Source organism: Hippichthys cyanospilos, chromosome 2, assembly GCF_059441005.1.
Source record: "Hippichthys cyanospilos isolate Australia breed blue-spotted pipefish chromosome 2, RoL_Hcya_1.0, whole genome shotgun sequence".
In the NCBI taxonomy this organism is placed as follows: domain Eukaryota; kingdom Metazoa; phylum Chordata; class Actinopteri; order Syngnathiformes; family Syngnathidae; genus Hippichthys; species Hippichthys cyanospilos.
This window is the reverse complement of record NC_142370.1, coordinates 27,993,853-28,004,353: the sequence shown is the minus strand read 5'-3', so window position 1 is coordinate 28,004,353 and position 10,501 is coordinate 27,993,853. Positions and strand designations below refer to the sequence as shown.

The window sequence follows — 10,501 nt, the reverse complement described above, 5'->3', positions numbered from 1 at the left end:
CTGATTTTGTCTTTTATTTCTCATTGGTATCAGAGCATTAGTCACATTGTGTCTTCCTTCAGACTAAATGGTTTGAGCATGAATATTACAGCATTTGTGTTAATGGTGCAACATGCTCATTCTGATATCTATCTATAGCTATATCTATATGTGTGTGTGTGTGTGTGTGTGTGTGTGTGTGTGTGTGTGTATATATATATTAGAGCTATATACGTCGTATATATAGCTATATAGCTATATATACGTCATAATTCTGCCACATACTAACGTTATGTCTGATCATTATCTTATAACATTTGAAGTCCTAGCTCAGTGTGGTCTTGTTGTCCACAACCAAGGCTTTAAGAGCCGTGATATTAATTCTTCAACGACTGCTGCACTTTCTGAATTACTGCCTTCCGCAACAGCTGCCTTTCCGTCCTTCACTGGCTCAGTCGATAAGCTCGCGAATGATTTTAATTCGGTTCTTCTAAATTCCCTAAACTCTATTGCGCCGCTGAAACTTAAAACTCGTCCGAAGCGGCGCACTCCGTGGTTTACGGAGGAAACGCGTACGTGTAAACTGTTAAGTAGACAACTTGAGCGTAAATGGCGAACAACTAAACTTGAGGTTTTCCGTCAGGCCTGGTGCGATAGCTTGCTGAAATATAAAGAGGCTCTTAGGCTAGCAAAAACTAATCACTTTTCCAAAATGATTAGTCTTAATAAAAACAACCCAAAGTATTTATTTGAGACGGTAGCGCAGCTAACACAGCAGCAGCAGGTTAATCAAAATTCCCTCCATTCAGCACACGATTTCATGCAATCCTTTACTCAGCGGATTCAGCTAATAAGGGAAGAAATAAAAAAGGCAGCGCCGCTCACCACCTCAACTGTGATTGTTGATGCTAGTTCGGACAATCAGGTTCATGAAAGTCTGGCTACCCTGTCCCAGTTTGATTTAGTATCCCTGGAGTGTCTTACACAAACTTAAGTAAAGTTGGCAAGATATTGGCAGATTCGGACTTTCGCGATCAATACCTCTCAGACAAAACGTCGTCGAAACACCAAAGTCGCCTTTATACCTCCTTCATAACACGGACTACCAGCTACAATGTCAAAAAAAGACATTTGTAAAATATTTAAACCGTTTCTTTCGGTGAAAAGACGCAATTGATCTCTATGAGCAGCAGAGGCTGGGTGAGCGCGCAAGGGACCGTCTGCAAAATACTAGATGAGGAGGGGGAAAAAACAATAACGCCACAATTTGTGATTATGAATTCAACGAACACATCAAAGACATTAACATAATCATATTGAGACAGTGCTTTTGGATAAAAAAAAGCGTTTGTTTAATTTTGGACAATGTTTGTACTTAAAAATCATTAATAAACTGAATATCCATCTATACCTCCAATATTGTTTAATATAAGGAGTCCAAAATCACTGGGCACATTCATGACATTTTCATGATCACACTACAACACTCGTTTTTTAAATAAATTATTTTGATAAATTTGGGGGATTTATTTTAAATGCTTGTTAATCATTTATACCCTCAAATGAATCAGTGGCTCCCCTTTTTGAGTTGGGGTAAAAACTCCTAAATCACTACACCATCAATGAAGTACTCCCAATTATCCAACAACTGCTGGTTTTCTAATAAACTCCTTTGCCTAATTTTAAGAATTTTTTTAAATGCATATTGACCATAATTTGCCAATATATTGATCAATAGCTCTGCTGTTGGTTGAGTTAGAGACTCCAAAATTACCACACAAATCAGTGACATCCCTCCCCTTATGCTACATCCTCTGGTTTTCAAATAAATCCCTCTGCCCAATTTTAAGGATTTTATTTATGATTATTGTTCAATATTTAACCATATATTGATCAATAGCTCTGCTGTTGGTTGTGTTAGGGACTCCAAAATCACCACACACATCAGTGGCATCCCTCCCCTTAGGCTACATTTACTGATTTTGAAATAAAGCCCTCTTCCTATTTTTAAGAATTTTTTTTAATTTATTGATCAATATGTATCAATATATTGATCAATAGCTCTGCTGTTGGTTGGGTTAGGGACTCCAAAATGACCACACACATCAGTGGCATCCCTACCCTTAGGCTACATTCTCTGGTTTTTAAATAAATCTCTTTGCCTAATTTTAAGGAATATTTTATCATTATTGATCAATATTTACCCATAAATTGATCAATAACTCGGCTGTTGATTGATTTAGGGACTCCAAAATCACCAAACACATCAGTGACATCCCTTCCCTTATGTTACATCCTCTGGATTTCAAATAAATCCCTTTGCTTGATTTTAAGGAATATTTTATCATTATTGATCAATATTTAACCATATATTGATCAATAGCTCTGCTGTTGGTTGGGTTAGGGATTCCAAAATCACCACACACATCAGTGACATCTTTCTTCTTACGCTACATTGCCTGGTTTTCAAATAAGTCCCTCTGCCTAATTTTAAGGATTTTTTTATGATTACTGATCAATATATATACACATATATTGATCAATAGCTCTGAGTTTGGTAGGGTTAAAGACTCCAAAGTCACCCCAAACATCAGTGACATCCCTCCCCTTATGCTACATCCTCTGGTTTTCAAATAAATCCCTCTGCCTAATTTTAAGGATTTTATTTATGATTATTGATCAATATTTAACCATATATTGATCAATAGTTCTGCTGTTGGTTGTGTTAGGGACTCCAAAATCACCACACACATCAGTGGCATCCCTCCCCTTAGGCTACATTTACTGATTTTGAAATAAAGCCCTCTTCCTATTTTTAAGAATTTTTTTAAATTTATTGATCAATATGTATCAATATATTGATCAATAGCTCTGCTGTTGGTTGGGTTAGGGACTCCAAAATGACCACACACATCAGTGGCATCCCTACCCTTAGGCTACATTCTCTGGTTTTTAAATAAATCTCTTTGCCTAATTTTAAGGAATATTTTATCATTATTGATCAATATTTACCCATAAATTGATCAATAACTCGGCTGTTGATAGATTTAGGGACTCCAAAATCACCAAACACATCAGTGACATCCCTTCCCTTATGCTACATCCTCTGGATTTCAAATAAATCCCTTTGCTTGATTTTAAGGAATATTTTATCATTATTGATCAATATTTAACCATATATTGATCAATAGCTCTGCTGTTGGTTGTGTTAGGGACTCCAAAATCACCACACACATCAGTGGCATCCCTCCCCTTAGGCTACATTTACTGATTTTGAAATAAAGCCCTCTTCCTATTTTTAAGAATTTTTTTTAATTTATTGATCAATATGTATCAATATATTGATCAATAGCTCTGCTGTTGGTTGTGTTAGGGACTCCAAAATGACCACACACATCAGTGACACCCCTCCCCCTATGCTACATTCGCTGGTTTTCTAATAAATCCCTCTGCCAAATTTTAAGGATTTTATTTATGATTATTGATCAATATTTAACCATATATTGATCAATAGCTCTGCTGTTGGTTGGGTTAGGGACTCCAAAATCACCACACACATCAGTGGCATCCTTACCCTTAGGCTACATTCTCTGGTTTTCAAATAATTCCCTTTGCCTAATTTTAAGGAATATTTTGTCATTATTGATCAATATTTACCCATATATTGATCAATAGCTCGGCTGTTAATTGGGTTAGGGACTCCAAAATCACCACACACATCAGTGACACCCCTCCCCTTATGCTACATTCGCTGGTTTTCTAATAAATCTCTTTGCCAGATTTTAAGGATTTTTTTTATATTATTGATTAATATTTACCCATATATTGATCAATAGCTCTGCTGTTGGTCAGGTTAGAGACTCCAAAATCAACACACACATCAGTGGCATCCCTACCCTTATGCTACATTCTCTGGTTTTCAAATAATTCCCTCTGCCTATTTTTAAAGAATATTTTATTATTATTAATCAATATTTACACATATATTGATCAATAGCTCGGCTGTTGGTTGGGTTAGGGACTACAAAATCACCACACACATCAGTGGCATCCCTCCCATTAGGCTACATTTCCTGGTTTTGAAATTAGTCCCTCTGCCTAATTTTAAGGATTTTTTTATGATTATGGATCAATATTTACCTATATATTGATCAATAGCTCTGCTGTTGAGTGGGTTAGGGACTCCAAAATCACCAAACACATTAGGGACATCCCTACCCTTATGCTACAACCTCTTGTTTTCAAATAAATCCCTCTGCCTAATTTTAAGGATTTTTTTATGATTATTGATCAATATGTATCAATATATTGATCAATAACTTTGCTGTTAGTTGAGTTAGAGACTCCAAATTCCCCAAAAACATCAATGAACATCCCTTCATGCTACATTCTTTGGTTTTCAAATAAATCCCTCTGCCTATTTTTAAGGATTTTTTTTTTTTATTAATATTGAGCAATATTTACTCATATACTGATCAATAGCTTTGCTGTTGGTTGGGTTAGGGACTCCAAAATCACCAAACACATCGGTGGTATCCCACCCCTTTATGCTACATTCCCCGGTTTTAAGATTAATCTCTTTGTCTAATTTTAAGGAATTATTTACTATTATTGATCAATATTTACTAATATATTGATCAATAGCTCTGAGTTTGGTGCGGTAAGGGACCCCAAAATCATCGCACACATCAGTGACACCCCTCCCCTTATGCTACATTCTTTGGTTTTCAAATAAATCCCTCTGCCTAATTTTAAGAGTTTTATTTATGATTATTGATCAATATTTACCCATCCTTAAAATCCTTAAAATTAGGCAGAGGGATTTATTTGAAAACCAGAGGTTGTAGCATAAGGGTAGGGATGTCACTAATGTGTTTTGTGATTTTGGAGCCCCTAACCCAACCAACAGCAGAGCTATTGATCAATATATGGGTAAATATTGATCAATAATGATAAAATATTCCTTAAAATTAGGCAAAGGGATTTATTTGAAAACCAGAGGATGTAGCATAAGAGGAGTGATGTCACTAATGTGTTAGGTGAGTTTGGAGTCCCTAACCCAATCAACAACAGAGCTATTGATCAATATATGGATAAATATTGATCAATAACCATAAAAAAAATCCTTAAAACTTGGAAAAGAGATTTATTTGAAAACCAGAGAATGTAGCATAAGGGGAAGGTTGTCACCGAGTTGTGTGGTGTTTTTGGAATCTCTAACCCAACCAACAGCAGAGCTATTGATCAATATATGGGTAATTATTGATCAAGAATCATAAAAAAATCCTTAAAATTAGGCAGAGGGATTTTTTTGTAAACCAGAGGATGTAGCATAAAGGGAGGGATGTCGCTGATGTGTGGGGTGACTTTCGAGTCCCTAACCCAACCAACAGCAGAGCTATTGATCAATATATGGGTAAATATTGATCAATAACCATAAAAAATTCCTTAAAATTAGGCAGAGGGATTTTTTTTGAAAACCAGAAATTGTAGCCTAAGGGTAAGGATGCCACTAATGTGTTTGGTGATTTTGGAATCCCTAACCCAATCAACAGCAGAGCTATTGATCAATATATGGGTAATTATTGATCAATAATCATAAAAAAATCCTTAAAATTAGGCAGAGGGATTTATTTGTAAACCAGAGGATGTAGCATAAGGGGATGGATGTCACTGATGTGTGGGGTGACTTTGGAGTCCCTAACCCAACCAACAGCAGAGCTATTGATCAATATATGGGTAAATATTGATCAATAACCATAAAAAATTCCTTAAAATTAGGCAGAGGGACTTATTTCAAAACCAGGAAATGTAGCCTCATGGGAGGGATGCCACTGATGTGTGTGGTGATTTTGTAGTCCCTAACCCAACCAACAGCAGAGCTATTGATCAATATATGGGTAATTATTGATCAATAATCATAAAAAAATCCTTAAAATTAGGCAGAGGGATATATTTGAAAACCAGAGGATGTAGCATAAGGAGAGGGATGTCATCGATGTGTGTGGTGATTTTGGAATCCCTAACCCAACCAAACTCAGAGCTATTGATCAATATATGTGTAAATATTGATCAATAGTCATAAAAAAAAATCCTTAAAATTAGGCAGAGGGTATTATTTGAAATCCAGAGAATGTAGCCTAAGGGGAGGTAAGCCACTGTTGTGTGCCGTGATTTTGGAGTCTCTAACCCAACCAACAGCAGAGCTATTGATCAATATATTGATAAATATTGATCAATAAACAAAAAAAATCCTTAAAATTAGGCAGAGGGATTTATTTGAAAACCAGAGGATGTAGCATAAGGGTAGGGATGTCCCTAATGTGTTTGGTGAGTTTGGAGTCCCTAACCCAATCAACAGCAGAGCTATTGATCAATATATGGGTAAATATTGATCAATAATCATAAAACAATCCTTAAAATTAGGCAGAGGGATTTATTTGAAAACCAGAGGATGTAGCATCAGGGTAGGGATGAACCTAATGTGTTTGGTGAGTTTGGAGTCCCTAACCCAATCAACAGCAGAGCTATTGATCAATATATGGGTAAATATTGATCAATAATCATAAAAAAATCCTTAAAATTAGGCAGAGGGATATATTTGAAAACCAGAGGTTGTAGCATAAGGGTAGGGATGTCACTAATGTGTTTGGTGAGTTTGGAGTCCCTAACCCAATCAACAGCAGAGCTATTGATCAATATATGGGTAATTATTGATCAATAACTATAAAAAATTCCTTAAAATTAGGCAGAGGGATTTATTTGAAAACCAGAGGTTGTAGCATAAGGGTAGGAATGTCACTAATGTGTTTGGTGAGTTTGGAGTCCCTAACCCAATCAACAGCAGAGCTATTGATCAATATATGGGTAATTATTGATCAATAACTATAAAAAATTCCTTAAAATTAGGCAGAGGGCTTTATTTGAAAACCAGAGGATGTAGCCTAAGGGTAAGGATGCCACTGATGTGTGTGGTGATTTTGGAGTCCCTAACCCAACCAACAGCAGAGCTATTGATCAATATATGGGTAATTATTGATCAATAATCATAAAAAACATCCTTAAAATTAGGCAGAGGGATTTTTTTGAAAACCAGAGGATGTAGCATAAGGGGAGGGGTGTCACTGATGTGTGGGGTGACTTTGGAGTCTTTAACCCAACCAAACTCAGAGCTATTGATCAATATATTGGTAAATATTGATCAGTAATCATAAAAAAATCCTTAAAATTTTGCAGAGGGATTTATTTGAAAACCAAAGAATGTAGCATAAGGCGAGGGGTGTCACTGTTGTCTGTGGTGATTTTGGAGTCCCTAACTCAACCAACAGCAGAGCTATTAATCAATATATTGGTAAATTATGGTCAATATGCATTTAAAAAATCCTTAAAATTAGGCAAAGGAATTTATTAGAAAACCAGCAGTTGTTGCATAATTGGGAGTACTTCATTGATGGTTGTAGTGATTTAGGAGGGTTTACCCCAACTCAAAAAGGGGAGCCACTGATTCTTTTTGAGGGTATAAATGATTAACAAGCATTTAAAATAAAGCCCCAAAATTTATCAAAATAATTCATTTAAAAAACGAGTGTTGTAGTGCGATCATGAAAATGTCATGAATACCCAGTGATTTTGGACTCCTTATATTAAACAATATTGGAGCTATAGATGAATATACAGTTTATTAATGATTTTTAAGTACACAAATTATCCAAAATTAAACAAACACTTTTTTTATTCAAAAGCACTGTCCCAATATGATTATGTTAATGTCTTTGATTTGTTCGTTGAATTCATAATCACAAATTGTGGCGTTATTGTTTTTTTCCCCCTCCTCATCTAGTAATTTGCAGACTGTCCCTTGCGCGCTCGCCCAGCCTCTGCTGCTCATAGAGCTCAATTGCGTCTTTTCACCGAAAGAAACGGTTTAAATATTTTACAAATGTCTTTTTTTGACATTGTAGCTGGTAGTCTGTGTTACGAAGGAGGCATAAAGGCGACTTTGGTGTTTCGACGACGTTTTATCTGAGAGGTATTGATCGCGAAAGTCCGAATCTGCCAATATCTTGCCAACTTTACTTAAGTCTTACACAACTGGTTAATGCAGCAAAGCCGACGTCCTGCATGCTCGACCCGCTTCCAGGCAAACTCGTCAAAGAGTTGTTCCCGATCTTGGGGTCGTCTGTCTTGAATATTATCAACCTGTCACTCTCCTCTGGCATTGTACCTGAAGCTTTTAAGACGGCCGTCATTCAACCATTACTTAAGAAACCACACCTAGATCCTGAAGATCTCGCTAACTATAGGCCAGTGTCACACCTTCCGTTTATCGCCAAAATTCTCGAGAAAGTTGTAACACAACAGCTTAGTGATTTTATGATAGACAACAATAGATTTGAACTCCTTCAGTCAGGTTTTAGGGCCAACCACTCAACTGAGACAGCCCTAGTAAAAGTGACGAATGATCTTCTCTTAGCCTCGGATTCCAACATCTCATCAATATTATTACTGCTTGATCTTAGTGCCGCATTTGACACTATTGATCATCATATTCTTATAGAACGTCTTAGATCATGTGTTGGTATCTCGGGATCAGCACTTTCTTGGTTCAGATCTTACATCCTGGGAAGGACGCATAGTGTCTCTTATGGCGACGCGATCTCTGAGTCTTTCTCCGTCTCATGTGGTGTCCCGCAGGGGTCAGTACTTGGCCCCTTACTGTTCAACATCTACATGATTCCTCTCGGCGATATTATACGTAAACATGCTATTAGTTTTCATTGCTATGCTGATGATACCCAACTCTATATGCCCTTAGAAATAACGGATCCGTGCAAGTGCAGTAAACTGGAGGCTTGCCTCGCCGAGATTAAACAATGGATGTCTTCCAATTTTCTGCTTCTCAACCCTAATAAAACTGAGATGTTATTTATTGGCCCTGCTCATCATCAGCACCTGCTTAAGAATACCACGCTGAACCTAGAAAACTGTATTATTTCCCAAAGTAGTTCTGCAAAAAATCTCGGCGTGATATTTGACTCAACTCTCTCCTTTCGAACACATATTAATAACATGACAAGAACGGCGTTTTTTCACCTCCGCAATATAGCTAAAATTCGCCCTATTCTTTCACTTAGCGATGCAGAAACATTAATTCATGCATTTGTTACGTCGCGCCTAGACTATTGCAACATTTTGTTTTCTGGCCTTCCCATGTCTCACATTAAAAGCCTGCAGTGTGTACAGAATGCAGCGGCGAGACTATTGACAAGGACGAGAAAGTTTGATCATATTACTCCGATTCTAGCTGACCTGCATTGGCTTCCAATACACGTGAGATGTGATTTTAAGTTGTTGTTAATTACTTATAAAATTTTACACGGTTTAGCTCCTTCCTATCTCGTCGACTTAGTATCACCTTATGTTCCGTCCCGACAACTTCGATCACAAAATGCCGGTTTGCTATCGACCCCACGGGCTAAAAAGAAGTCTGCGGGATCAAGGGCATTTTCCATTCGCGCGCCAGTACTATGGAATGCCCTACCTATGGAAGTTCGCGCAGCCACCTCGGTAGAAATCTTTAAATCCCGACTAAAAACACATCTATACTCAAAAGCATTTAGTTAAATTAGCCTGTCTGCAGCCTTCTTCTTTTTTCCTGCCCCCCTCTTCCGGCCGGGAGAGGGGGCTAGCTAGATGGTGAGGGTTGACTTGACCGCCTCCATTGGGTCCTGCGCTGGTCGACCATCACGGGTTAGGAGTCTAGCCGTCTGCGGTCCACCTGGCTGGAATGCGGGATGGTTCCTGCCCAATGGCTTTGCCTGCTGTCAAGACATCACTGCACTATATAGCACAATATGTTTTCTGTAATTTATATTGTTTCTGTGTTCGGTACATGCAGCATCCACTTTAACCTGTGGGCCTGGAAGGGGGCTCCTCCCACCTGTGGTCCCTTCTGGAGGTTTCTGATTTTCCCCAAATTGGGGTTTTTGAGTTTTTCCTTCCCCTTCTGGGAGCTTTGACAGGGGATGCTGTTGTGTACCTTACATTGAAAAGATGTCTCTGTATGACCTCTTTTCATTCTGTGAAGCCCTTTGAGACTTCGGTGATTTAGGGCTATATAAATAAAATTTGATTGATTGATTGATTGAGAGCTGGGCGATAATATTGATATATTGCAATACAAAGTGACTCATGTTGCAATCCGACATTAATTTCCCAATATATCGCGTATCGGTTTTGAAACGCCTTGTTTTTGTAATGTTTCGTTTTTTTTATATCACTCAACTCCGGAATGGCTTTTGTATCGTGATTTTTGTCATATTTTGAAATGTGTTTTACATAGAAATCATTCCAAGTGCTTCAAAATCATCACAAAATCATTTTTGAACTTATTTGTTCAGCTTTTTTTGCAAGAATTGATTAATTTGGTTGTTCCCTACATTTAATGTAAATTTCATGTCAAAAGCACCTCTCTCTCTCTCTCTCTCTCTCTCTCTCTCTCTCTCTCTCTCTCTCTCTCTCT

General features: G+C 37.4%; 1 long non-coding RNA gene across 1 annotated transcript; it reads left to right on the top strand.

Annotated features, from left to right (window-relative positions):
- The first annotated feature begins 7,831 nt into the window (after positions 1–7,831).
- Positions 7,832–10,120, top strand: LOC148428101 (uncharacterized). The gene is made up of 2 exons (XR_015864767.1): positions 7,832–8,008; positions 9,214–10,120. It is a non-coding gene; the product is annotated as an uncharacterized LOC148428101 (long non-coding RNA).
- Positions 10,121–10,501: the final 381 nt, after the last annotated feature.